This window comes from Oreochromis niloticus, linkage group LG20, assembly GCF_001858045.2.
Source record: "Oreochromis niloticus isolate F11D_XX linkage group LG20, O_niloticus_UMD_NMBU, whole genome shotgun sequence".
Taxonomy (NCBI): domain Eukaryota; kingdom Metazoa; phylum Chordata; class Actinopteri; order Cichliformes; family Cichlidae; genus Oreochromis; species Oreochromis niloticus.
This window is the reverse complement of record NC_031984.2, coordinates 22,942,197-22,969,471: the sequence shown is the minus strand read 5'-3', so window position 1 is coordinate 22,969,471 and position 27,275 is coordinate 22,942,197. Positions and strand designations below refer to the sequence as shown.

At 38.4% G+C, this 27,275-nt stretch overlaps 1 long non-coding RNA gene across 1 annotated transcript; it reads left to right on the top strand.

The window, feature by feature from the left end:
- The first annotated feature begins 1,011 nt into the window (after positions 1–1,011).
- LOC106098223 (uncharacterized) lies at positions 1,012–26,970 on the top strand. The gene is made up of 20 exons (XR_003215484.1): positions 1,012–1,166; positions 1,325–1,441; positions 1,806–1,943; positions 2,278–2,409; positions 2,591–2,728; positions 8,354–8,526; positions 9,233–9,519; positions 15,395–15,600; positions 15,923–16,060; positions 16,573–16,710; positions 16,811–16,827; positions 23,748–23,751; positions 23,959–24,090; positions 24,260–24,403; positions 24,750–24,881; positions 25,051–25,194; positions 25,547–25,678; positions 25,849–26,001; positions 26,312–26,449; positions 26,550–26,970. It is a non-coding gene; the product is annotated as an uncharacterized LOC106098223 (long non-coding RNA).
- The last annotated feature ends 305 nt before the right edge of the window (positions 26,971–27,275 follow it).

Here is a 27,275-nt window from a genome sequence, read left to right as displayed (position 1 = left end):
CTGCTATGGAGTAGTTATTGTCATATCTGTGTGACTGAATTAATCTTTTTCTTTGAATGCTTTGAAGCAGCTACAAATCTTGTTGAACTTGTTTCTGGTCAACTTTTTGTTTTAATATTTTAAAATGTTTGTCGTGAAGCACTTTCTGATCTTTATCTTGAAAGGTGATATATAGGTGAAATTTTACTCACTTACTTAATGTGTTATTTAGAAGTGTTCATTCTGTCTGATGATAAGTGCATTTCTTTTCTTTTAATTACTTTGGACTTTCTGCCATAAAAGAACTGCTTAAACATTCAACCCTTAAATGTAGTACAAAGATACTGTGATTTGGAGTGGTACTGTACATCCTGACAGAGTACAGTAGATTATGTGTGCTGGCACCACTTTATCACAATCAGGGGACTGAATCAGATAGTCTGGCAGTCCAGTCTCACAGCAGAGTGATCAGAAATCTAATACAGACGAAGCTGTGTGTCAGCTAAATTAAACGTGGTTTAGACTATTCAATGGAATTCTAGTAAGAGGTGAAAAAACATGGTATACCTATACAACCCTGAGGGAAAAAAAGGAGAAAAAACAACAATAAAAAGAAGATAAAGAACTTTATATTTAAAGATAATTTTGTTATATAAACGTCATATTAAGTTGACTCCTTATCTAAAGGCACAGTCTGGCCCCATGTGAACCACATGAACAGAAAAATAAACAATGAGCAGGGCAGTCACAATATGTTATTTCTAAGAACTTTTAAAAATCTGGGTACCAACAAGGTATTTAAGTATAAAACAGTTAACACTGGGAAATAGTGGTGTTACTCTTCTTTATGACCATGTGGTTGTTGTCATACTGGATAATAACTATTTTTTAAAACTGACTAGCTGTATTACTAATATGCAAAAACAAGATTCATATTGTTATTTGAGCAACAAACAACACAAAAAACTAAATGTGCCTGATATGACATCTTATCAGAGAGAACATAAGAGCACAATGATCCAGCATCCTTTAACTGGCCTGCTCACTCAGTGGTTGTGCACAGTCTTTTGAGGAAGAGGTGAACATGGACAAACGCTCGTCTACAGTTTGTGTATTGATTGCAGCACTTTGTGCATTGGTGCACTTTGGCACTGTTTTTTCTTTGGTGAGATCTGACATTTTAATAGGTACGTTTCTTCTGACTATTGCTTCTTTCTGTAATGTGCATGTTTGATTATTTAATCATGGAAAGAAACCGCATCATAACTGTTACCTGATTTACCACAGCTGATCCATATCCTTTTCTGCTTTACTGCCTCTTTATCTGTGATTCATTCAAAATCAGGAGAATGCCCATGGCGCCTTAATCTTGCTCTAACACGTTTGGGGTGTGAGGACTGTCCTACAGACCACACATGCTGTGTCTATGATGGTGAAGAGGTGTGTCTTCCTTCAGTTTCACGTAAGTAACACAGTGTTTAATTTCTTCTTAAGAGAGTATGGGCTAAATCTTTGATAAAATCTTTTCATTGAACAAAATGTCAAGTTGTCAAAAATAGTAAAAGCCATGAAAAGCTGTGCTTTCATTTACTAGAACTCATAAACTGATGTTACTTTTTTTTTTTTTATTGTTGTTGTTTTTAGCAAAGCCAGGAAACTGTGCTGAATCTTGCTTTTATTCTTAAAAAGACAATAAATTGTTTCTTTTTTTTTTCATTTGTTGCCATTCAGGGTTCAATACGGTCATGGGCAATTTTTCAGAGAAACAATCTAAAACGCTCTCTGCTTAGAGGTCTTAGTCTGTACTGATTTCTGTCTCCTTTCAGCAAAACCAGGAGAGTGTCCTCTCATGAGGTCAGAGGTTGGACTGTGTGTTGAATCTTGCTCTTATGACAGTGACTGCCCCAATAATGAGAAGTGCTGCTCTAATGGATGTGGTCATCATTGCATAGAGCCCTACCTGGGTAAGATATGAACAAAGCAGCAAAGACAACCCCAAAGTAACAATGATCTCCATGATATCTGATTTATTGATAAGAATATGAAGTCAAATTTCACTAGGGTGAGGACAGGGAAAGAGGAGGATGAGTGAAAAGACAGTTGGAGCTAATTGAGTGTATAAAGATATTTTTTAATTTGACCTGGTGTGAGTTAACAAGCAAGATTCTTTTGACTCAGACGTGTTCAACTTATAATCTACTGCTTACGGTTGCTTTCTGAAATGTGCATTAAACAGCCAATTTGACAATCTCACAGCATCAGAACTCTTATATCCTTTCATGTCGTTTTCTGCTTTAGTGCTTCCTGCAAAACCAGAATGTCCACAGCATCTTAATTTTGCTCTGTCACATAAGGGTTGTGAGGACTGTCCCACAGACCACATATGCTGTGTCTATAATGGTGAAGAAGTCTGTGTTCCCACTGTTTTCAGTAAGTGTTGCAATGTTTCTTCTTAAGAGGGTGTGGATTAAATCTTTGAGTAAATCTTCTCAGGGTAAAAAGTGATAAGTAGGCTAAAATACTTTATTCAAAGAAAAACTGAGTAAAGGCCAAATTTGTTACACTCTTTGGTTTGATTTCTTTTTGTATACTGATTTATTTTCCCTTTCAGCAAAACCAGGAGTGTGTCCTCTCATGCGGTCAGAGGTTGGACCGTGTGTTGCATCTTGCTCTTATGACAATGACTGCCCCAATAATGAGAAGTGCTGCTCCAGTGGATGTGGTCGCCATTGCATAGAGCCCTACCCGGGTGAGATATGAACAAAGTAGCAAACACTCCCTAATCACTTTTCAAGTTGTTAAAGGCATTTTGTAACTAATCATGTTCTCGACTTTGGTGTATCCGTAAAGTCTGGCCGGTGGCCAGAAGCGCCTTGTCTGAAGCGCCCTCACGTGTGCTGCCATCATGATGGTCAGGGTCCATGACATCAGAAGTGCTGTGATCACATCTGCAGTGAGCTCTGCTGATTAGAAAGTACCCAGTCACTCTATAACAAAAATCATTAAACTTACTGTGACCATCTCTGCAAATCAATCCAAATCACTCTTTCCTTTTTTTTTTAATGTGATGAAGACTTTCTGTTTCTGATGATAATCATGTCTCTCTTGTTTTTTTGAAAACTTACAAAGAAAAAACGGTCTGTTTGCAGTTTGTTCTTGTTCTCTAATTGATAACATTTAATCTTACTTCAGTATGTATTCAAGAAACAGTGTTTGACTATGAATAGTATATCTGTTCCATTTCTAATTAAAGAGTTATAGATTGATGAATTTTGTGTTTTTTTTCTATATATAAACCAATTTAAAAAAACTGTTGATTTGCTATACATTTTAATGGGTCTCTGATTTCAAAGCTCTGTGGGGTTTTGGGTTTGTTATAATGTAACAAGAATGGAAAGTGCTTATTGTCAGAACACAAAATTATCCAGAAGGATGATCAAAACACTTTGTTTCTTACTTGAGTTTAAAAACTGGATTTTAGAAGAAGTCATTCTATCAAAAGTGTTTGTAAAGGCTGACTTCATGGCTCCGTGCTTGATTTTGTACACCTGTGACAACTGGACTGAAAAACCCATGAATTCAGAAAAAAAATGTATAAGGTGTGGCCCACACTTTGGTCAGCACTGTGTATTTGCTTGAAAGTGTTTAAAATTGATGTGTTGCTAATGTAATAATTCAGCAAATCAAATGCAATATTTCAAGTACTCTCAAGTAATTGTATTCAACATTCAAAAAAGTAACTAAAATCAGTGCAAAATAAATATTTGGTAAAGAGCTACCCCTTTTATCTACAATTGCTAAAATCACTTGAAGACAAGTGATTTCCTGCTTTGAAATTTAAAAAAAGCACGATGTATGAAAGTATAAGCATGACTGTGTGAAAACTAGAGCACTATTAAAATTAAGGTTACAGATGTGACATGAGCACCAGAATGCTGGACAGCAGTGCACAAAATACCCACGCAATGACTGCTCCCTCACCTTAATGAGTTTTTTATCCCTTTCTTGTGCCACGACTGAAAATTCTTTATTTCTTTTTTTTTTTCTGACAAATATCTGGATCATTTCAAACGGGTCTTAGTTTACATGAGATAGGTGAAGACTTAGTTATTCCCACCAGGCTGTCAGAAAGGTGTTTATGTTAAGGCTTTTAAAGCAGCTTTGATGCTTGTGAAAGATATATCAGATATCTTAAATATTTCAGATACTTTTCCACAGAGTGCTTATTCTAGGTCCAGCCAGGTGTTCCCTACTGCACTTCTTTTGATCCAACCTGAAACATATACCAATCAATTGGCAAAGAAGTAATTATATAATTTGGTAATTTATTGTGTTTCTGTTTTTGTAGAATTTTTAAACTTATTCTTGAAAGTTTTCCACAAAAAATTGAGATGTTTGATTCTAGTGGCTTAAACCAATCAATAGAGGGTTGTAGCATTAAGGACCCAACACACAACCAGGGAGTGACACACACACACACACACACACACACGGTACTCTCTGGTTACATGTATATCTATGTAAGACTCATATGTTAATGAACCTATGCATATGCATGTAACCTCAATAAAGGAGCAGTGTTACGAGGGAGCAGACAAGAGCAACTGAGGTCAGGCGAAGGAACGGCGCTCGTCCAGTCCTCTCCCTCATGCATGAGTAACACAAAGAACTTTGCCTACTTGGTGTTCAGTGCTTTTGCTGTGTAGTTAAATTGTCTCGTTCCAGCGGCGGGTTTGTACTAGACAGACCCATCAGCTCTCCAAACCTCTGTCTCTATGTAAAAAGTAATTACACCAGTGTGTTAAATCAACAATCAACAGTGATTAATCACATTTTTTTTTATAGAGATGACTTCATGAGCAACACCCAGGCTGGAATATGGCCAGAATATTTTAGTCAAGAAATCACTTAACTAGAACGTGTCTGACAAAGTGACGGTGACTACAAGATCTCAGAAAGCAACATCATGGACATCTAAAGAAAGAGCTAAGAAACACTGAACTCTATCAGTCTGGAAAGGGTTACAAAGGCAATTCAAACGCTTTGGGAATCGAACCACGATGAGGGCCATTATCCAGAAAATGTGGAAAACCTGAAGGCCTCACTTGTGTCGTTTAATGTGCCCTGAAGCTCAAGTACACCAGGACAATAATGCAAAACACAGCAGCAAGATCATCTCTGAATGGCTCAAAAAACAAAATGGAGGTTTTGACCTGGTCAAAGTGCAGACTGGAATCAGATTGACATGATTTAGCATGACCTTAAAAACTCAGCCTATGCTGGAAAACCCTCCAAAGTGGCCGAATGAAAACAATTCTGCAAAGAAGACTGGACCAAAATTCCTCCACAGCGCTGTAAAACACTCATCACCAGTTATTGCAAATGCTTGATTGCAGTTCTTGCTAGATGACAAAACCACTTATTAGGTTTAGAAAGAAATTACTTTTTCACATGAGGTAAAGTTGGAGAGCTTTTTTCCCAAACTAAATGAAATCATCATTTAAAAAACTACAATCTGTATTTACTCTGACCATCTGTGTTAACATTTGAAATCGGAAACATGTAAGTGTAACAAACATGTTATAACATAAGAAATCAGGAAGGGCCAAAAAAAAGAAGCTTTTTGCTAAAAGAAGATTTACAGCAGAAGTTTTTTGCACTGCATTTTAAAATATATTACATTTATTTACAATTAAAGACACACAGAGCAGAAAGTGTGTTACTGTTTTACATCCACAGACACACAAGAAAAGAAGCAGGCAACATGAGGTCTCATCAAGTTATGGCAATTTTATTTGTGTATTTCAGGACATGTATTCAGATTAGAGTTTTTAAAAAACAAACAAACGTCCCAAGTAAAGTTTGGGGGGACTTTTAGGAGGAGAGGGACGTTGAAAGAGAAAGTGGGTTAAAGGTGAGAGGTGAGGGTAGAGAAGATGAGAGAGAGAAGAAGAAGGATGGGGTGAAAGAAAGGTGGAGAGACGGGGAAGGAGGACGAAACTATTGATCTCCTTCAACTTGATGCTGCTGGGTCAGTTCTTTCTCAGCAGTCTGCTCCAGAATTCCCTCGTCTCCTCGGCTTTCTTTTCTTTTTCTTTTGCCTTCAGCTCTTTCAACGTTTTCTTTAGCTGCTCCTCGGCGTCTTTAAATTTTTCTTTTAACTCCTGTTTGGCCAGTTTCACTTTCTGTTTGAGGAGCTCTTTAGCTTCCTTTTTGTGCTTTCGTATTTCTTTAAGTGCATCTTTGCAGTCTTTCTTGGTCCTCGCAGAGCCTGTCATTTCTTTCTTGAATACCTTCACCTCAATTTTCTCTTCTGCAAGTTCTTCTTGCACTTTCATCATTTCCTTCTTCAGAGTTTCACTTTCCTGTTTTGCCTCCCATTTTCCACGTGTCTCTTTTTCTATTGCTTCCTGTGTTTCCAGCAACTTCTTCTTCATGTTTTGAGTGTAACTCTTTGTATTTTCCATTTCTTTCTTTGCTTCCTGTATTTTCATTTTCTCTTCCTCCAACGCTTTTTGAACTTCCAACAATTCTTTCTTCATATTTTCAATCTCATTTTCTGCCTCATGTTTACGTTTTTTCTCCTCTTCAAGTTGTTGCTTTACATGCAGGAATTCCTTCCTTACTATTTCAGCTTCAGCCATTACATTTTCAGCTTCTTGTGTTGCCAACTGCATTTTCCTCTTTTCCTCTTCAAAATCTTTCTGCACCTCCTGTAATTCCTGCATCACGTTTTCTGCCTCCTTCTTTGCAGTTTGATATTTATTTTTGGCTTCTTGTGCTGTGCTTTTCTCTTCCTCCAATGCTTTTTCAGCTTCCAACAGTTCTTTCTTTATATTTTCATTCTCATTTTCTGCCCGTTGTTTTTCCATCTTCTCTCCTTTAAGTTTTAGACCCACATGCAGTAATTCCTGCAATACTACTTCAGTTTCAAACTTTGAATTTTTAGCTTCTCCTCTTGATTTTTCTGCCTCTTCTCTTAATTTGACATTTTCAGCCTGTATTATTTGAAATTCCTCTCGTAGGTTAATCAGCTCTGAAGCTGAAATAGCAAGGAAGGAATTCCTGCATGTAAAGCAACAACTTGAAGAGGAGAAAAAACGTAAACATGAGGCAGAAAATGAGATTGAAAATATGAAGAAAGAATTGTTGGAAGTTCAAAAAGCGTTGGAGGAAGAGAAAATGAAAATACAGGAAGCAAAGAAAGAAATGGAAAATACAAAGAGTTACACTCAAAACACGAAGAAGAAGTTGCTGGAAACACAGGAAGCAATAGAAAAAGAGACACGTGGAAAATGGGAGGCAAAACAGGAAAGTGAAACTCTGAAGAAGGAAATGATGAAAGTGCAAGAAGAACTTGCAGAAGAGAAAATTGAGGTGAAGGTATTCAAGAAAGAAATGACAGGCTCTGCGAGGACCAAGAAAGACTGCAAAGATGCACTTAAAGAAATACGAAAGCACAAAAAGGAAGCTAAAGAGCTCCTCAAACAGAAAGTGAAAGTGGCCAAACAGGAGTTGAAAGAAAAATTTAAAGACGCCGAGGAGCAGCTAAAGAAAACGTTGAAAGAGCTGAAGGCAAAAGAAAAAGAAAAGAAAGCCGAGGAGACGAGGGAATTCTGGAGCAGACTGCTGAGAAAGAACTGACCCAGCAGCATCAAGTTGAAGGAGATCAATAGTTTCGTCCTCCTTCCCCGTCTCTCCACCTTTCTTTCACCCCATCCTTCTTCTTCTCTCTCTCATCTTCTCTACCCTCACCTCTCACCTTTAACCCACTTTCTCTTTCAACGTCCCTCTCCTCCTAAAAGTCCCCCCAAACTTTACTTGGGACGTTTGTTTGTTTTTTAAAAACTCTAATCTGAATACATGTCCTGAAATACATAAATAAAATTGCCATAACTTGACCTCATGTTGCCTGCTTCTTTTCTTGTGTGTCTGTGGATGTAAAACAGTAACACACTTTCTGCTCTGTGTGTCTTTAATTGTAAATAAATGTAATATATCTTCATTTTAAAATGCAGTGCAAAAAACTTCTGCTCTAAATCTTTTTTTTAGCAAAAAGCTTCTCTTTTTTTTTGCCCCTTCCTGATTTCTTATGTTTTAACATGTTTGTTACACTTACATGTTTCCGATTTCAAGTGTTAACACAGATGGTCAGAGACAGAGGTTTGGACAGCTCTTTCCCTTTATTTGTATTTTATTTGTATTTATTCAGGTTATCTTTGAAATATCTCAGTGTGACACTGATACTGTACATGAGTGTGGTAGGTTTTGAAAACAGCATCAGCACAGTACACAGCAAAGGGGAAAGGAACAATTGTTCCTTTCAAATTTTATACAAGACATCCAATCCTGGATCATATCCATATCCACTTAGGACTGAGTGATCCAAATGCACCACATTGTGACAATAACCATGGCATAGCAGCTGATGAGCAGCAGATAGATACGAAAGAGCAGGAAGTCAAGGACATATCCTACATGACACCACTGGTGCAACAGCTGGCTTTCCTTCTGCAGAGAGAAGAGGTGGGCACCAAGTTCAGCAAGGTACTGACAGATCTGTTGCAGTTCAGGCAGAGCAGATGTACCTGGCAGAAGAGTGGAGATTAAAACGTCAAACAAAGAGCACTCCATAACATATTTAACAACACAGATATCATCTTTCACTTTAATACAGAAAAGAACATTTGCCCTCGCAACTGTTCTGTATCTGAGTGAACCAAATGATGCCTGCCAGTATGTTTTCTCAAATACTTTTAAGATTTTTCAGCACCAATTGTCCAATGTAATGACAGAGCACTGTGTAGGTTTGGTTACCGTTACTAACTGGGTGCTGGTCAGGTGCCCAGCTGGCTGGTTGAATGATCCATGGACCAGAACTGACATTGGAGTTTTCAGGTTTATCCTTCTGTGGTGTAGAAGGCGGCTGGATATCTTTTGGCCAGCGGTAGCAGATGAGGTTTGCTATACGTTTGAGCACAAGAACCCTAACCCACTTTGGAACCTCCCGATATTTCAAGGAGTTATGGTGGAGGACGTTGGTAATGATGACTCTTTCCAGTAGACTGATAACCATGAGTACAAGACACAGTGAGAAATAGATACCTAGATTGAAGAATCAAAGCACACACGTTAAAGTGGTCATACATTTAACTTTTAAGATGCTGGCTGAGTTGTTTATCAGCACTTTTAACAGGCAGCTAAATTTGGGACCTATAAGCAATCCAACCATTTTCTTCTACTTATCTATAAGGTGGTTTATAATAGTACCTATGATGCGAGTGCCATTTGCCGTACTCGGCAGCAGGTCGTTCATGATGAGCAGGAAGACTGTGTAGCCCAGGATGAGGGCCATTTTGAAGGAGGTGCGGTCGACGCTATGGGGAGGCAGGTAGAAGGACAGGATGTCAATGAGCATGAGGAAAGAGCTTGGGATCAGAAGGTTGACCACGTAGAGCACTGGGCGTCGCTTTACGACCACCTAGTGAACGAGGAAAACGAGGAAAGTTTAAATGCATCTTCACAGATGCATCTACATAGGTGTGACTTCTGTATTCGTAAAAAGTGAGTTTTTATTTTTGCATTTACTTTCTGTTGGTTCTTGTAAGGTTTATATTGTTGGATTGTCATTTATGCTTAGAAGTATATAAATGTTTGTAGATTAATAGAGGTTTGATCCTTAGCAGTCTGTAAAGACTCTGTGTGCCTTCCAGAGTGTTCTGGCATGCACACACATCTTAGGGTCATGAGAGAGGTCGTACCTGCTCTTACTGATTTATGGTATAGGAGGACACCTACTCTGTATCTGTTGAAGTATAAGAGCCCTTTGTTTAGCTGGACCGCTGCGCTCCTAGCACCGGCTTTGGGGAGTCATTCACAGGGTCACATCTTGAGACCCCCCCCCCCCCCCCCCCCCCCCCACACACACACACACACACACACACACATACCTACACTATGCACAGACTGGTACTCTTTGCTCATATGTATACCTATGTAAGACGTCATATGTTAAAAAAAACGTATGCATATTCATGTAACCTCAATAAAGAGCCGTCTTACGAGGGAGCAGACGAAAGCGACTGGGGTGAGCGACAGGAACACACTTGTCACAGTTCTCTCCCTCGTGCACGAGTAACACAAAGAGCTCTGGTGACTTGCGTCTTGCTTTCGCTGTTGTAGTACAATTGTCTCGTTCCAGCGGTGGGTCTGTGTTAGACAGACCCATCAGTTCTTTTTTGGTTTCTATAAACTGCAGGGATAGATACCTGAATTAGTAAATGCTAAATTCTTAAATCTGTTCACCAGCTCCTGTTTGGGGATAAGAATGTGCTAAACCATCTGCCTGTTGCAGTCCAAAAAGTTTGTATAGAAGAAGTAAGAAAGGAAACATTTAGCTAAAACTCACTTTAAGGGTCCACAGTGATGCAGTGATCCACCCCTGCAAGCCATACTTGCAGGGGTGGATCTAGAAAGGTGGCATGGGGTGGCATGTGCCACCCTAAAATGATCCCTTGCCACCCCTAGTGCCACAAGATAATTTACCAACGTGTACATAATAAGCTAATACTCCTGTGTGCTATAGACTACACTGTACGCTGCACACCTACTTACTGTTTTTTGTTTGTTTGATTTTGTTCAGCCTGCGTCTCTTAATTAATTTGTGTTTCCCCCTACAGCTCAAACGGCAAAAAATGCGCGTGCTCTTTGCCAGCCCGTTCCCAGCTCGTAACCAGCGCACTATGCTGTTAAGGGCGATCATTGGTTAATGGTAGTCATGTGACTGATGCAAGCCACATTGAGCAGAACTGTGGTTAATAGTTAAATATTATTGTTGAGGGGCACTGTTAGGTCTGCGCTTTGCAGGCCCCGCTGGTTTAGAGACTTATTCCCGTGAACAAAGCAAGACAGAGCTCAGTGCATTTTAACTTGCAAGGGGAGCCAATTGGACCAGGGTCTTGGAGCTGCAAGCTCCTCACCTGATCCCAGACAACTGCAAACTCCAAACTCCTCTCGCAGCTCTTTTATTAACTCAGTGGTCACACAAACATCTCATTAATCATGCAACAGATAAAACACTCACATGTGAACATGTGATGTGTGTGTCTATGGGCATGTGATGTGATCAGTGATATGTGTATGTGTGTCTGTGTAGGAAACAGAAGTCAGCATTCATGCTAATGATCTAATCATCTTGTTAAAGATCTAATTATCTTGCACAATGACAATCATATTGATCCACAATTCTCTAACAGGCACAGACAGGACTCCACACGCATACACACAAAAAAAAATAACAAAAAAAACTAAAACTAAAAATTTGCCTCAAGAAAAGGGCACTTGGGGCAGCATCAGGAAAGGGGCAGGTGCTCAAGCCCCTTCTGCCCCCCCCAGCATGTGGCTGGCGAGTGTTATTAACCCTCTGGGGTCCATGGACATGCCACACTTCCAAATCACATGCTTCTAAGAACAGCCCAAAAACAGTAAAGAAAGAAAAAAAGCCACATCTTTCCTATTGGTGGAAAAATGTACCATGCCAACCAATAAAAAAGACGGCAACCGTGGGATTTGATTGTTTAGGAAGAGGGGAATGTTTTGGAAGTGAGTGAGAAAGAGAGAGAGAGTTTTGAGATGTTTGAACCTGAGTAAAACAAAATTCATAATATTTGGGAATCGCACATATTCTACTAATAGTAAACTGACAATAAATAACACTGAATTAGACAGAGTATCTTAAATCAAATTCCTCCTCCTGGTCATTAGCCAATTGGTGCGATCCGTCCCCCTGGATGCACCAATCATGGAAAGGCACCTGCACACTCAGATTTGCATATTAGATAAAATTACGACAACAGTCGTAACACCTCTGTCTTGTGGCCAGTAAGGAAAATCGCTATTGGCTGAACTAAAAGTGGCTGGAAGTCGCTAAATGACTTCATCGCCTAATTTGCATAATTGGTCATGCTTATGTAATTGTAACCTACATTGTAGGAAGAGACAAAGAGAGTAAAAACACCCTAAATGCATTTAGAATATATTTACAACTACAAATTACATTTCTTTCAGCAATTGTTTTTTTTTAATGTCACAATTTCAACCCATCTCCTTTATCCGGGCTTGGTACCGGTAAAAGTGACCTGGAATAGGCACTCTGGCAGATTTACGTTTTGTGTGTGTTTTTTAAACGGTTGTACAAAATAAAATTTTTAAAAAAACACCAGATGTGTTGCCTGCGTTTTTAGATAAATAGTTGTATATAATTTTATTGTTTACATTTACATTTTTACATTCAAGCATAAGTTTTCAAAATAATTTATATTTGCATTTCAAGTTATGAAAATGATTCACTAAACATGTCTGTGGTTTTTACAGTAAAAAAAAAAAAAAGCTACTACTTTTATGTTTTTTGTGTGATTTCAGATCAGTTGTGTTCATGTCAATGAAAAAATAACTGTAAATACGTTTTAGAAGTATCACTGCAGCGTTTATTTTCTAAAGGGCTGAATGTTATTTGCGAACATCTGTTGTGTTAAAAACTACTCTGAAACCATGAAACCCCTTACGGAAGAAAATGATCCGTTTTTAAATAAATAAAATGCTTGCATCGCTGCATGCTGTGACATCAGAATCACAAAATGAGTGTGATTAAAACACGATTTGAAAAGAGCGATACTGCCTGCTTATGCATTTATTTTCTAAAGGGGCTGAATGTTATTTGTGACCATTTACTGTGTTAAAAACTAGCTGGCTCCATCTCCCTCTTAGTCAGGGCCGGCCCGTGGCATAGGCCGTATAGGCAAATGCTAAGGGCGCCGTCCATCAGGGGGCGCCACGCCAGTGCCACAAATGTTGAAAAAAAAAAAGAAAAAAAAGTTGGTACAATTATTTGTAAATACAAAAAATAATCCCACGTTAATTAAAATGCAAAGTAAAGCTTATTTAATAGAAATATTATTTGTTACAACATTACGCCCCCCCCCCCGCACGGTGCGCCCCCTCCCTTCCCGTATCATGGTTCCTTTTGGACGTCACCACATCAAAAAATCAACACAAGATGTCAAAACGGCCAAAACTGTCAGCTGCCCAGGGAAGAAAAAAGAGAAAAGAAGAGGAGGAGAAACGAGAAAAAGACAGAGGTAGGTAACGTTAGCCTACATGAAATTATTTGTCTGAATGTGATAGTAACCTAAATTTTTAGCATTAAGCTAATGTTACATGATTCGCTAATTGCTAATCAATAAATAGCTAGTTAACTGTTTTAACGTCAGTTAATATTGTGGAGGGGGCTAAATTGTTATGGAAAATAATAATGTAACGTTAGGTAATTACAGTACTCCCACCTTTCCCACCATTCCTCATTTGTATTCATCTTTTAAGCAGGTGTTTTTTGTTTACATTGTTATTGCCTTCTGGTTAGCTAACGTTTACCCTGCAGGTAATAGTCACTTTTCCACCCCTGTATATATTATAGTTGTAACCCTAGTTGTTAAAGTGCACATCATTAATGTTAATTAAGCAATATCACATGAGAGGGAATGCTGTTTTTTAATATGAGCACTGCTGTGATTCGGTCAAAGATAATCATAACATAACATTCTCATATGATATTATACTGTTACTTTGCATTCTGCTATTCAGCATTTCACTGTAATGATGACAATAAATTGAATCTAATCTAATTTGCATATCAGTTAACATCATACATATATCTCTTTGGTTTTTCATTTATATTATATCATTTCATTTTATTCCTGGAATCATATGTTTTTATTATTAGACTTTAATACTCAGTGGTGTCACATACTCCTCTCTTCAGATGCACTGTTGAAGTTAATAAATCCCACCCCTGGGCCATCTACCACATCTACCGCTGCTGCCTCCACTTCAGCAGCACAACCCAGCCATGATGCAGCAGCATCAAGCGGTCTTCCTGTTGCCTCCACCTCAGCAGCACAACAAGTTTGGAGTACTCCTCAATTTCCACAACTTACAAAAAGAAGAGCTGCTACAGCAGTGCCAAACACTGAGTACTACTCTGACCCATGACAGCCAGCCGGACATTAATGGCACAGAACTTGCAATGGAAATGCAGAATTTCCCACCATTGCCATCAAAGAACATGACAAACATGGAACTCTTGACCTTCCTGCATGAGAAGAAGCTGGCAGAAATTTACCCCAACATGTGGGTTGCTCTGAGAATCTTTGCCACTCTTCCTGTTACAGTGGCTGCTGCTGAAAGAAGCTTCTCTAAGCTCAAACTCATTAAAACCTACCTGAGATCTACTATGATGCAAGAACGTCTCAGTGGACTTTCCATCATAAGCATAAATCATGTGGTCTCAAATCAGTTGTCATATGATGATGTTGTAGATGACTTTGCTGCAAGAAAGACTAGGAGAGTAAGGCTGTAGCAGGTGATGTGAGGTTGATGAGGGGGTGGTGTACAGTAATTTGTAAGTCATTCTAGTTAATGCAGTATTAAAAAGCACAACTAGAGAACTCTGTAGGATCCCCTTTTTTGTAATATAGTTGTTAAAGTCATACTGGTTTATTTAATATCTTGTTTTGTGCAGTGCCTTATTTATATTGTATTTTTAATTTATTTTATCCAACTTGTTGACACGTTTTATTGTGTTTATGTATGTAAAATTTATTGTATTTCATATATTCATTTTTTATTTTTTGTATTCATTTATTTATTCATATATTTTTTTATCTCGTTAATTATTCTGATTGTGAATTTGCTTTCTTTAAGTAAAAAAAAAAGGTCAAAGACAAAGCTATTCGGTTTCTTGTGAGTACATACACTACACTGCCGATGTAGGGGGGCGCCACCTAAAATCTTGCCTAGGGCGCCAGATTGGTTAGGGCCGGGCCTGCTCTTAGTTCAACATTCCGAAATTCCGATTTTTAAATAAAATGATCGCATCAACCCGTGAAAGAAACCCCAGTAGATGCGTAAAAACTAGTTAGATTAAAACTAGTGGTTTGATTAAATGAAAGACTTGTGAACAGGCTGACATTGTCCATTCAGAAGAAATTCCCATTTGAGTGGTTTATAAAATAAAATACTTGCATCACTGCCTGCTGAGACATTGTCAGAATCACAAAATTATTGTGATTACCAACAATAATACACTATTACAATAATACACTATTACCAACACTTTTGACTAGATGTAAATAAAAAGCATTCGCGCTTTGTTAAGACGCACTGTGAACAAAAACCAACAGCTTCCACCCCTACATGCCAAAACAAAGAATTGCTCTTAAGGACACATATGTCTGCATAAATGAATGTTGAGACACGCCAAAGTGACAAAAAATAGTTTCATTAAAAACCCTATGGTTTGATTAAATTAAGTTAAAAACACATGAACTCATATAACCTCTCTGACACCCTGTGTGTTTCAAACCGGTTGTCAAACCGGTTTGGTTGGCCGCCATTTTGAACTAGTGCCATCGTATTGCTACTGTTGTGCACAATCTTTTGAGCAAGAGGTGAACATGGACAAACGCTCGTCTACAGTTTATGTGTTGATTGTAGCACTTTGTGCATTGGTGCACTTTGGCACTGTTTTTTGCACAGCTACTTTGAGAAGTGGTGGCATTTTAACAGGTGAGTTTCTTTTGTCTCGATTTGTATTGAGTTTACAATCTGTCTACTTCATGATTGTTTTCAGGAGAATGCCCATGGCACCTTAATCTTGCTCTGTAACATAAGGGGAATGACAACTGTTGTAGAGACCACATGCTGTGTCTATGATGGTGAGAAACTCTGTGTCCCTCCCGTTTTCAGTGCGTGTTACAATGTTTAATGTCTTCTTAAGAAAATAACAAGCAGTCAAAAAATTGAGTTTCTTCTAATAAAAGCCATGTTTGCATTTCCTAGAGCTTCTCGTCTAAATGGATGTTGCCCCCTTCCCCCCCCTTTTTTTTAGCAAAGCCAGGAGTGTGCCCTGTCAGGAAATATATACGTGCAGACTGTACTGAATCTTGCTCTAAAGACAGTGACTGCCCGGATAATGAGAAGTGCTGCTCCAACGGATGTGGACATGAATGCATGCCTCCAGTCATAGGTGAGAAATGAACAAAGTGACTGTCTACAGCATATCTGTTGTATCACATCATATAAAACAGCTAGACATAGACTTTATTTATTCCCACACTGGGGAAATTCAAAAGTTACAGCAGCACAAGGGACAGGAAGAAAAAGTGAATTAGATATATTAAGAATATAAAAATACAAAAAATAAATGTAAAAAATAGTGTACAAAAAAAGCCTAAATTCTGAATTATGTCCAAATAGTTCCTAAATACAATGAAATGCAAAATTTGATATAATATGATACATATAATGTGATGTACATTTACTGCAAAAAATTGAGAGGGTAAAAGGTGATGAGTTGTTGATAATGTCATGAAAAGTGGTTCTTCTTTATGACCATGCAGTTGTTTTGATACTGCAAACAACTGCAGGGTCACTGATTGAATGTGCGGTTTAATAACCTCGTGGGATATTTTGCGGAGGGAAAACGTAACACTCTCTGGTTAGAGTTCTTTGCCTTTAATTTTTTCTTATTCCTTTCAGTGAAGCCAGGATTGTGTCCTCGCAGACGCTTGGATGACAGACGGTGTGCTGTAACTTGCTCTACTGACACTGACTGCCCCAATCAGGAGAAGTGCTGCTTCAGTGGATGTGGTCGTCAGTGCATGGAGCCCTACCCAGGTGAGATATGAACAAAGCAGCAAACACTCCCTAATCACAAGTGGTTAAAGGCATTTTGTAACTAATCATATTCTTGATTTGATTTCGTGTATCTGTAAAGTCTGGCGGGCGGCCACCGTTTGAGGGCCCCACATGTGAGCAGAGTAGTAGTATCATGATGATCAGGGTCCAGGACATCAGAAGTGCTGTGATCGCCTGCAGTGAGCTCTGCTGATTAAAAATCACTTTTTTTCTTTCTTTAATGTGATTAAGACTTTCTGTTTCTGGTGATAATCATGTCTTGTTTATTCAAACTGACAGTTTTTCTTACAAAGAAAAAGCGGTCTGTTGGGATTATTTTCTTGTTCTCTTATTTACAACATGCAATCTTACTTCAGTGTGAACAACACTGTATTCAAGAAACAGTGTTTGACTATGAATAGTATATCTGTTCTATTTCTAATTAAAGAGTTATAGATTGATGCATTGTGTGTTTTTTCTTTATATAAACCAATAAAAATTGCCCCTCACCTGTTGATTTGCTATACATTTTAATAGGTCTCTGATTTCAAAAGTCTCTGGGGTTTTGGGTTTGTTTCCCTGCAAAAGGAAAGGATTAAATGTAACAAGAATGGAGAGTGCTTATTGTCAGAACACAAAATTATCCAGATGAATGATCAAAACATTTTGTTTCTTATTTGTGTTTCAAAATGAATTTTAGAAGAAGTCTTTTCACAAATCTGTGTAAATGAACAGATGAGCAAAACTTCATGGCACGGTGCTTGATTTTATACACCTGTGACAACCGGACTGAAAAACACATGAAATCAGAAAGAAAGTGTAGAAGGTGTGGCCCATACTTTGGTCAGCATAGTGTACTTGCTTGAAAGTGTTTAAAATTGATGAGTTACTTAAGTAGTAATTCGACAGATTATGACGCTCAAATATTTGTATTTAACATTCAAAATGTAACTAAAATCAGTGCAAAATAAAGGTTTGGTAAAGGGCTAAAAAACCCAAAACAAAGATACAAAAAATCAATACCAAGGCTAAGATAAAAGTCTGATAGGAACATTGAAACATGTCCTCCACCTGGTGGTTAAAACAATAAGTCATGCACTCCATGCCCTGTATGCACACTCGCCACACAAGACTCCACTGCTGAAGCAAAAGCATGTTCTTTAATGTTTGCTGAAAAATATTTAGACAAGCCTGTGAAATACTGGGAGAATATTCTCGGGTGAGATGAGACCAAAACTGAACTTTCTGGAGGCCATAATACACACAATGTTTGGAGTTCAAAAGGCATCGCATATCACCCCCAAAACACAATACTAACAATGAAGTTCGGAGGTGGGAACATGCTAGTGTGGGGCTGTATTTCACTATACGACACTGGCAGGCTTCTTATAACTGAAGGAAGGACAAACAGAAAAACGTAATGAGACGTTCATGATTTTAAAAAAATCTGCTGTCATCTACCAGTACACGATTTGCCTAAAATCCCACCTGAGCAATGCATGTGACTAGTTTCTCCATACAGGCGGCATCTTGAAGCTGTCATCACCAAGAAAGGCTTTTGCATGAAGTATTAAATACATTTCAGTAAGCATGCTCCTCTGTGTCATTTCTCATTATTACACAACTTAATTTATGGACATAAATGGGTTGATTTCTTTGTATGTGTGGATCGGATGGGTCGTTACCGACATGGGGTGAGAATTTCATGTCAACACCTTTAGAAATATGTCTTGTTACATGTTCAATCATCCAGGTAAAGAAATCCCAAAAAGTTGATTCTGTTCATCTGGATGTAACTTTTTTAGTGGGAGAAGCAAATGTACTTATAAACAGTATATTTACATAATGACTGAAAGTTTCTAGTTTCAGTCACTCGAAGTCAAGAATTCACTTGGTTGAATGACGAAACGTTTGTCCTACTGAAAATGATACCGTTAATTCTGTCTACATGAACAGAATCAACTTTTTGGCACTTTAGAAATATATTTATTTAGAAAATTGATGACATATTGTCAGAACTGGCAGCAAGACTGCCCCCATGCTCACTTGGTTGGCGCCCACCAGGATCGTAAATGGATGATCAAAATATAGAGCTGCTAAAGCAGGAGGGAAGCACAACAAAGGCTTTACGTTGTCAAAAGCTTGCTGACATTCCGATGACCAAATAAACTTTGCTTTGGCCTTCAACAACTCAGTCAGTGGGAATACAACAGTGGAAAGGTTTTTACACAAACCTCTATAATAACTCAGCAAACCCCAAACTCTATGGAGTTCCTTCTTTGTGGTTGAAGGAGGATGCTCCTCAATTGCTGCAACCTTTGCTGTCACTGTGGCCACACAACCTTGTCACACCACATGGCCAAGATAGATCACTGTCACCTTAGCAAACTCACATTTAGCCAAGTTAATAGTAAGCTTGGCATCAGCCAGTCGATCAAACAGTGCTTGGATGCGATGAAGATGAGCATCCCACGTGTCACTGTAAATTACCAAATCAGCCCTCTAAGCCGGTCACAACTTTATTCATTAATCGCTGAAATGTTGCTGAAGCATTTCTTAAACCAAACGGCATGACTTTATAGGAATAAAGACCAGAAGGGGTAATGAAAGCTAATATTTCCTGTTCTCGTGCTTACAAAGGCACTTGCCAATAACCTTTAAGCAAATCAAATTTGCTTAAAAAATTTGGCCGATCCAAACTGGTCAATACAGTCATCCATTCGTGGCAAAGGAAAAGAGTTTGTTACAGAATTGACTTTTCTAAAAATCTGTCCAAAATGTTTTATCTGGCTTTGGCACCTGGATACATGGAAGACGAAAAAGCAATGTCATTTTGGAACGTAAAAGAAACTTCAGCATCCAGATGTTTAAGCTTTTCCAGTGACATGCGATAGAATCGCTGCTTATCTGGCTGTACATATCCAACATCAGTATTGTGTTCAATCCAGTCAGTGCAAAATGGAACATCACCAAACAAACAGGGATACTTTAACCATGTATGGAAGCTAAGCAGTGGCGGACCACCACACACACACACACACACACACATATAAAACATATTGAGGATTACACATTAACATAAAACTGTTGTCGGAACCATACTGAATTTCGCCAGAGAAACACACACACACACACACACACATATGAAGAGAGAGAGAGTATGCATTGTATGCAAACAGCTACCAAACAGCTATCATAATTTGTCATACAATGAGAACAGGACAAATCAACAATTGACAATGACTAATTAATATTAAAATCTGTAACATAATGTATTGTTTGGAGTTTAGTCTGTTACTGTTACTATTTTTACCATTTCTTCTTGGAGCAACTGTAACCCACATAATTTCCTTAGGGATTAATAAAGTATTCTGATTCTGATTGTTTCAGGATGACCTGCCATTATCCAATGACACATCTGCTTACCTGTATCTTTTGCTCATTTCTCCTTCTCTTCTTTTCTATTTTTTATAAACTGAGCACCTCAGCATAAAACTGTAAATTATAAATTTTAAATTGTTATTGATCCCTTTACCCCTAGTCCTAAAGTGTATATTTATTTTCTTACTCTTCTTATATTTATTGTTTGTTTTCTTGCTCTGCTGTAACTGGAGCCTCGTCGTCTCGTCTCTCTATATACTGGACTGTATGTAGCGGAGATGACAATAAAGTTTACTTTGACATCAGCAGCGAGCAGGCGCACCGAGGGGTCTCGCGCTCACTTTTCGTGTATAGAATTTCGAAAAAACATCGGTGCAAATTATAAGTCTGTATCATGATGTCTGGTGATTTCGTGTTTGTTGGTTTGTTTTTATTTTGTTTTATTTTGTGAGTTGGTTATTAGAAGCTGCTCCAGCCAGCCAGAGAATCGTCCGCCGCCCCGCCCTCTCCTCCCTGTGCAGCAGGCGCACCTCGCAAACGGAGGGCGCCCTTACTCCCAGCAAATAGGCGATAGAAAACCGTTCGGTGCCTACGACTTTCCCAATATGCGCTGGCTGATGTCGGGGCAGCATGAGTACGAGCAATGTTTGTTTTGGTTTTTTTTCCGATGCCCGTGATGCCGCCCCGGGCAACCGCCCGTGTCGCCCGTATCAAAAACCGCTACTGAAGCTAAGAAACAGACAAAACAGGGTGCACAATGTCCTGTGCACCCTGTTTTGTCTGTTTCGAGCCCCGGCTCGGACAGTCTCGGTCGTTGTGTCCTTGGGCAAGACACTTCACCCGTTGCCTACTGGTGGTGGTCAGAGGGCCCGGTGGCGCCAGTGTCCGGCAGCCTCGCCTCTGTCAGTGCGCCCCAGGGCAGCTGTGGCTACAATGTAGCTTGCCATCACCAGTGTGTGTGTGTGAATGGGTGAATGACTGAATGTAGTGTAAAGTGCTTTGGGGTCCTTAGGGACTAAGTAAAGCGCTATACAAATACAGGCCATTTACCGTAACAGAGGTAATCCTAAGTTATTATTCAGCAGCCTTAAATGATGTGTTTCTCCTTCTTCTCCACCAGCTGTATCCATTCTTTTAAATTAAGACTCTGAAAACTTTCTTGTTTTCTTTGTACATCTTTGCACATCTTTTTACCTGTTTCTTTACCTGAGCTGTTAACATTAGTTGACTCAACGAAAGCATCCTTCTGTTCTCTCAAAATTTTGCCTGCACCTTTGCCCATAGGTGTCTTTCAGTCTATCGGACTCTGTGTGCTCAATATAAGAAAGAATCCACTAGAATCTTCTTGTTTTAAGAATCCTATATATCCGCCCACTTAAAGAAAGAAAAACAAACAAAAACACATTAAGCCAACCTCTAAATTGCCACTTAATGCTAAGACTTTAGAAAAGGTTGCGGCTGAGCAGCTTATAGCTGTTTTACACAAATACAGCATTCTTGAAAGTGTCCGTTCTTTCATAGAGCTCATTTCAGTGAGACAGTTCTTCTCAGTGAAGTTATGCGAGGCAGTATTTTGTTTTGCTGATGATGACCTGACCTCTGCCTTTGGTACTGCTAAGCACAGCATTATGTTTAATAGGCATAACAGACTTAAGTTATTTGTTGGATGTGTCGGGGTCTGCTATGGAGTAGTTATTGTCATATCTGCGTGAATGAATGAATCTTTTTCTTTGAATGCTTTGAAGCAGCTACAAACCTTGTTGAACCTGCTTCTGGTCAACTTTTTGTTTTAATATTTGAAAATGTTTGTTGTGAAGCACTTTCTGATCTTTATCTTGGAAGGTGATATATAGGTGAAATTTTACTGACTTACTTAATGTGTTATTTGTAATTGTCCATTGTGTCTCATGATACATACATTTATTTGTTTTTATTAGGAATATTTCCCCACTTTTAATCACTTTGGACTATTTTTTATGCCATAAAAGAACTGCTTAAACACTCAGCCCTTAAATGAAGTACAAAGATATTGTGTTTTGGGGTAGTACTGTACATCATGACACAGTACAGTAGATTATGTGTGCTGGCACCACTTTATCACAACCAGGGGACCGAATCAGACAGTCTGGCAGTCCAGCAGAGTGATCAGAAATGTAATACAGACTAAGCTGTGTGTCAGCTCAAGCACAAAACAAAAAGCAATTTTGTACACTCGTATTATCTCATCAATTTGTCCCTCTCACTACTATCATGGTTCATGGACTTCACATAGTGATGTTTCTGATGTTTCATAGAGACAGACTAATCATCAACAACAGATAGTAGAAGAGAGGTTTGAGCAAGACATGAAAGAATAAATACTTTAAATACATTTATGGTAATGTCATCAAACATTGTGCATTAACTGGTTATCCTAAAAAAAACAGCAACATCACTTAGACTATTTGAAACTGAACGGAATTCTAGTAAGAGGTGGAAAAAAATCAAGGTATACCTATATAACCCTGAGGGAGAAAAAGGAGAAAAAAAACAACAATAAAAAGAAGATAAAGAACACTAAGTGTGTTATACTAAGTTGATTCCTCTTTATCTAAAAGTACAGTCTGGTCCCATCTGAACCACAGGAACAAAAAAAAACAAAAAAAGAAAAAAAATTGAACAAGACAGTCACAATATCTTATATCTAAGAACTTTTAAAAACCTTGGGTACCAACAAGGTACATCGGTATAAAAACAGTTAACATTGGGATAAAGTGGTGTTTATCTGCTTTATGATGTTGTGGTTGTTGTCATGCTGGATAATAAAGATTAAAAAACTGCCTAGTTGTTTTACTAATATGTAAACACAAGATTCATATCATCATTTGAGCAACAAAGAACACAAAAAACTAAATGTGCCTGATATGACACCTTATCAGAAAGAATATAATACGACAAGCACAATGATCCAGCATCCTTTAACTGGCCTGCTCACTCAGTGGTTGTGCACAGTCTTTTGAGGAAGAGGTGAACATGGACAAACGCTCGTCTACAGTTTGTGTATTGATTGTAGCACTTTGTGCATTGGTGCACTTTGGCACTGTTTTTTCTTTGGTGAGACCTGACATTTTAATAGGTACGTTTCATATGATTATTGTTTTTTTCTGTAATGTGCATGTTTGTTTATTTAATCATGGCCAGAATTGGTGGACACACAGCATCATAACTGTTACCTGATTTACCACAGCTGATCCATATCCTTTTCTGCTTTACTGCCTCTTTATCTGTGATTCATCCAAAATCAGGAGAATGCCCATGGCGCCTTAATCTTACTCTAACACGTATGGGGTGTGAGGACTGTCCTAGAGACCACACATGCTGTGTCTATGATGGTGAAGAAGTGTGTCTTCCTTCTGTTTCTCGTAAGTGTCACAATGTTTAATTTCTTCTTAAGAGGGTGTGTACTAAATCTTTGATTAAATCTTCTCTTTGAACAAAATGACAAGTTGTCAAAAATAGTAAAAGCCACGAAAAGCTGTGCTTTCATTTACTAGAACTCATAAACTGATGTTGTTTTTTTCTTTCTTTCAGTAAAGCCAGGAAATTGTGCTGAATCTTGCTCCTATTTTTAAAAGGACAATAAATTGTTTCATATTTTTTGTTTCATTTTGCTGCAGTTCAGTAAGGTCATGGGATATTTTTCAAGGAACAATCTAAAACACTCTCTGGTTAGAATTATTGGTCTGCACTGATTTCTGTCTCCTTTCAGCAAAACCAGGAGTGTGTCCTCGCATGCGGCTGGACGTAGGACTGTGTGTTGAATCTTGCTCTTATGACAGTTTCATTAAACAGAACTCTTATATCCTTTCATGTCCTTTTCTGCTTTAGTGCTTCCTCCAAAACCAGAATGTCCATGGCATCTTAATTTTGCTCTGTCACGTAAGGGTTGTAAGGACTGTCCTAAAGACCACATATGCTGTGCCTATAATGGTGAAGAAGTCTGTGTTCCTACTGTTTTCAGTAAGTGTTGCAATGTTTCTTCTTAAGAGGGTGTGGATTAAATCTTCTCAGTTTAAAAAATGATAAGTAGTCTAAAAATACTGTACTCAAAGAAAATTTAAGTAAAGGCTGAACTTACTGCACTCATTGGTCAGATTTCTTTTCAATGCTGATTTATTTTTTGTTTCAGCAAAACCAGGAGTGTGTCCTCGCAGGCTTCCCCGTGTAGCCTTTGGACCGTGTGTTGAATCTTGCTCTTATGACAGTGACTGTCCCAATAATGAGAAGTGCTGCTCCAACGGATGTGGACATCAGTGCATGGCTCCAGTCTCAGGTGAGAGATGTACAAAGTAGCAAAGACAACCCCAAAGTGACAATGATCTCCAAGATGTCTGTTTTATTAATAAGAATGTGAAGTCAAACACTAGGGTGAGGACAGGGGAAAAGGAGGATGAGTGAAAAGTCAGCTGGGCCTAATTAAGTGAATAGAGATCATTTTCAATTTGACCTTGTGACATTTTAACAAGCAAGTTTCTTTTGACTCAGACATGTTCAGCTTAATATCTACTGCTTACGGTTTCTTTCTGAAAAGTGCATGTTTGGTGTTTCATTAAACAGCCAAATTGGCAATCACACAGCATCTGAACTCTTATATCCTTTCATGTCCTTTTCTGCTTTAGTGCTTCCTCCAAAACCAGAATGTCCATGGCATCTTAATTTTGCTCTGTCACGTAAGGGTTGTAAGGACTGTCCTAAAGACCACATATGCTGTGTCTATAATGGTGAAGAAGTCTGTGTTCCTACTGTTTTCAGTAAGTGTTGCAATGTTTCTTCTTAAGAGGGTGTGGATTAAATCTTCTCAGTTTAAAAAATGATAAGTAGTCTAAAAATACTGTACTCAAAGAAAATTTAAGTAAAGGCTGAACTTACTGCACTCATTGGTCAGATTTCTTTTCAATGCTGATTTATTTTTTGTTTCAGCAAAACCAGGAGTGTGTCCTCGCAGGCTTCCCCGTGTAGCCTTTGGACCGTGTGTTGAATCTTGCTCTTATGACAGTGACTGTCCCAATTATGAGAAGTGCTGCTCCAACAGATGTGGACATCAGTGCATGGCTCCAGTCTCAGGTGAGAGATGAACAAAGTAGCAAAGACAACCCCAAAGTGACAATGATCTCCAAGATGTCTGTTTTATTAATAAGAATGTGAAGTCAAACACTAGGGTGAGGACAGGGGAAAAGGAGGATGAGTGAAAAGTCAGCTGGGCCTAATTAAGTGAATAAAGATCATTTTCAATTTGACCTTGTGACATTTTAACAAGCAATTTTTTTTGTTTTGACTCAGACATGTTTAGCTTAATATCTACTGCTTACGGTTTCTTTCTGAAAAGTGCATGTTTGGTGTGTTTCATTAAACAGCCAAATTGGCAATCACACAGCATCTGAACTCTTATATCCTTTCATGTCCTTTTCTGCTTTAGTGCTTCCTCCAAAACCAGAATGTCCATGGCATCTTAATTTTGCTCTGTCACGTAAGGGTTGTGAGGACTGTCCCACAGACCACATATGCTGTGTCTATAATGGTGAAGAAGTCTGTGTTCCTACTGTCTTCAGTAAGTGTTACAATGTTTAATTTCTTCTTAAATCTTTGATTAAATCTTCTCAGTTTAACAAATGATAAGTAGTCTAAAATACTTTATTCAAAGAAAATTTAAGTAAAGGCCAAATTTACCACAGTCTCTGGTTAGATTTCTTTTCTATACTGATTTATTTTTCCTTTCAGCAAAACCAGGAGTGTGTCCTCGCAAGTTTCTTCTGCCTTCTTCTTCAGCCTTTGTACCGTGTGTTGAATCTTGCTCTTATGACAGTGACTGTCCGGATAATGAGAAGTGCTGCTCTAATGGATGTGCTCATGAATGCATGGCACCATACATAGGTGAGATAAAAACACAGTATGTATTTGTGCTGACTCAATTAATTAAACTGAAATATATATATATATATATATATAAATTGATATACATTTATGGACTATATGAAACTTGAGAAGGGCAAGATGAGGTTAATTCTCTGAAAATTTGTGTTAATCTTCTTTATGACCATGCAGTCTTTTTGATACCTCAAACAACTGCAGGGTCACTGATTGAATGTGCGGTTTAATAACCTCGTGGGATATTTTGCGGAGGGAAAACGTAACACTCTCTGGTTAGAGTTCTTTGCCTTTAATTTTTTCTTATTCTTTTCAGTGAAGCCAGGATTGTGTCCTCGCAGACGCTTGGATGACAGACGGTGTGCTGAAACTTGCTCTACTGACAATGACTGCCCCAATCAGGAGAAGTGCTGCTTCAGTGGATGTGGTCGTCAGTGCATGGAGCCCTACCCAGGTGAGATATGAACAAAGCAGCAAACACTCCCTAATCACAAGTGGTTAAAGGCATTTTGTAACTAATCATATTCTTGATTTGATTTCGTGTATCTGTAAAGTCTGGCGGGCGGCCACCGTTTGAGGCCCGATGTGTGCTGAGTACTGCTATCATGATGGTCAGGGTCCAGGACATCAGAAGTGCTGCAGGACAACCTGTGATCACACCTGCAGTGAGCTCTGCTGATTAGAAAGTACCCAGTCAATCTATAATAAACATCATTAAACTTACCATCTCTGCAAATCAACCCAAATCACTTTTTTCTTTCTTTAATGTGATGAAGACTTTCTGTTTCTGATGATAATCATGTCTCTCTTATTTTTTCAAACAGACACTTTTTTTCTTACAAAGAAAAAGTGGTCTGTTGGCATTTTATTCTTGTTCTCTTATTTACAACATGTGATCTTACCTCAGTGTGAGAAACAGTGTTTCAGTATGAATAGTAAATCTGTTCCATTTCTAATTAAAGAGTTATAGCATGATGCATTGTGTGTTTCTTATTTATATAAACCAATAAAAATTGCCCCTCAACTCTTGATTTGCTATACATTTTTAATAGGTCTCTGATTACAAAAGTCTTGATGGTTTGTTTTTACATAAAAACCTTGAGGTGTTTGAATCTAGTGTCTTAAACCAATCGATAGAGGGCTGTAGCACAAAGGACTCCACACAAAACAAGGGAGTGACCAGGTTGGCTTATTTTACTGCACACACCAACATGTGAGATCATTATCTATCATTTTTAGTAGAGCAGAAAATGTATGCCTGAATATCTGACATCACCTGA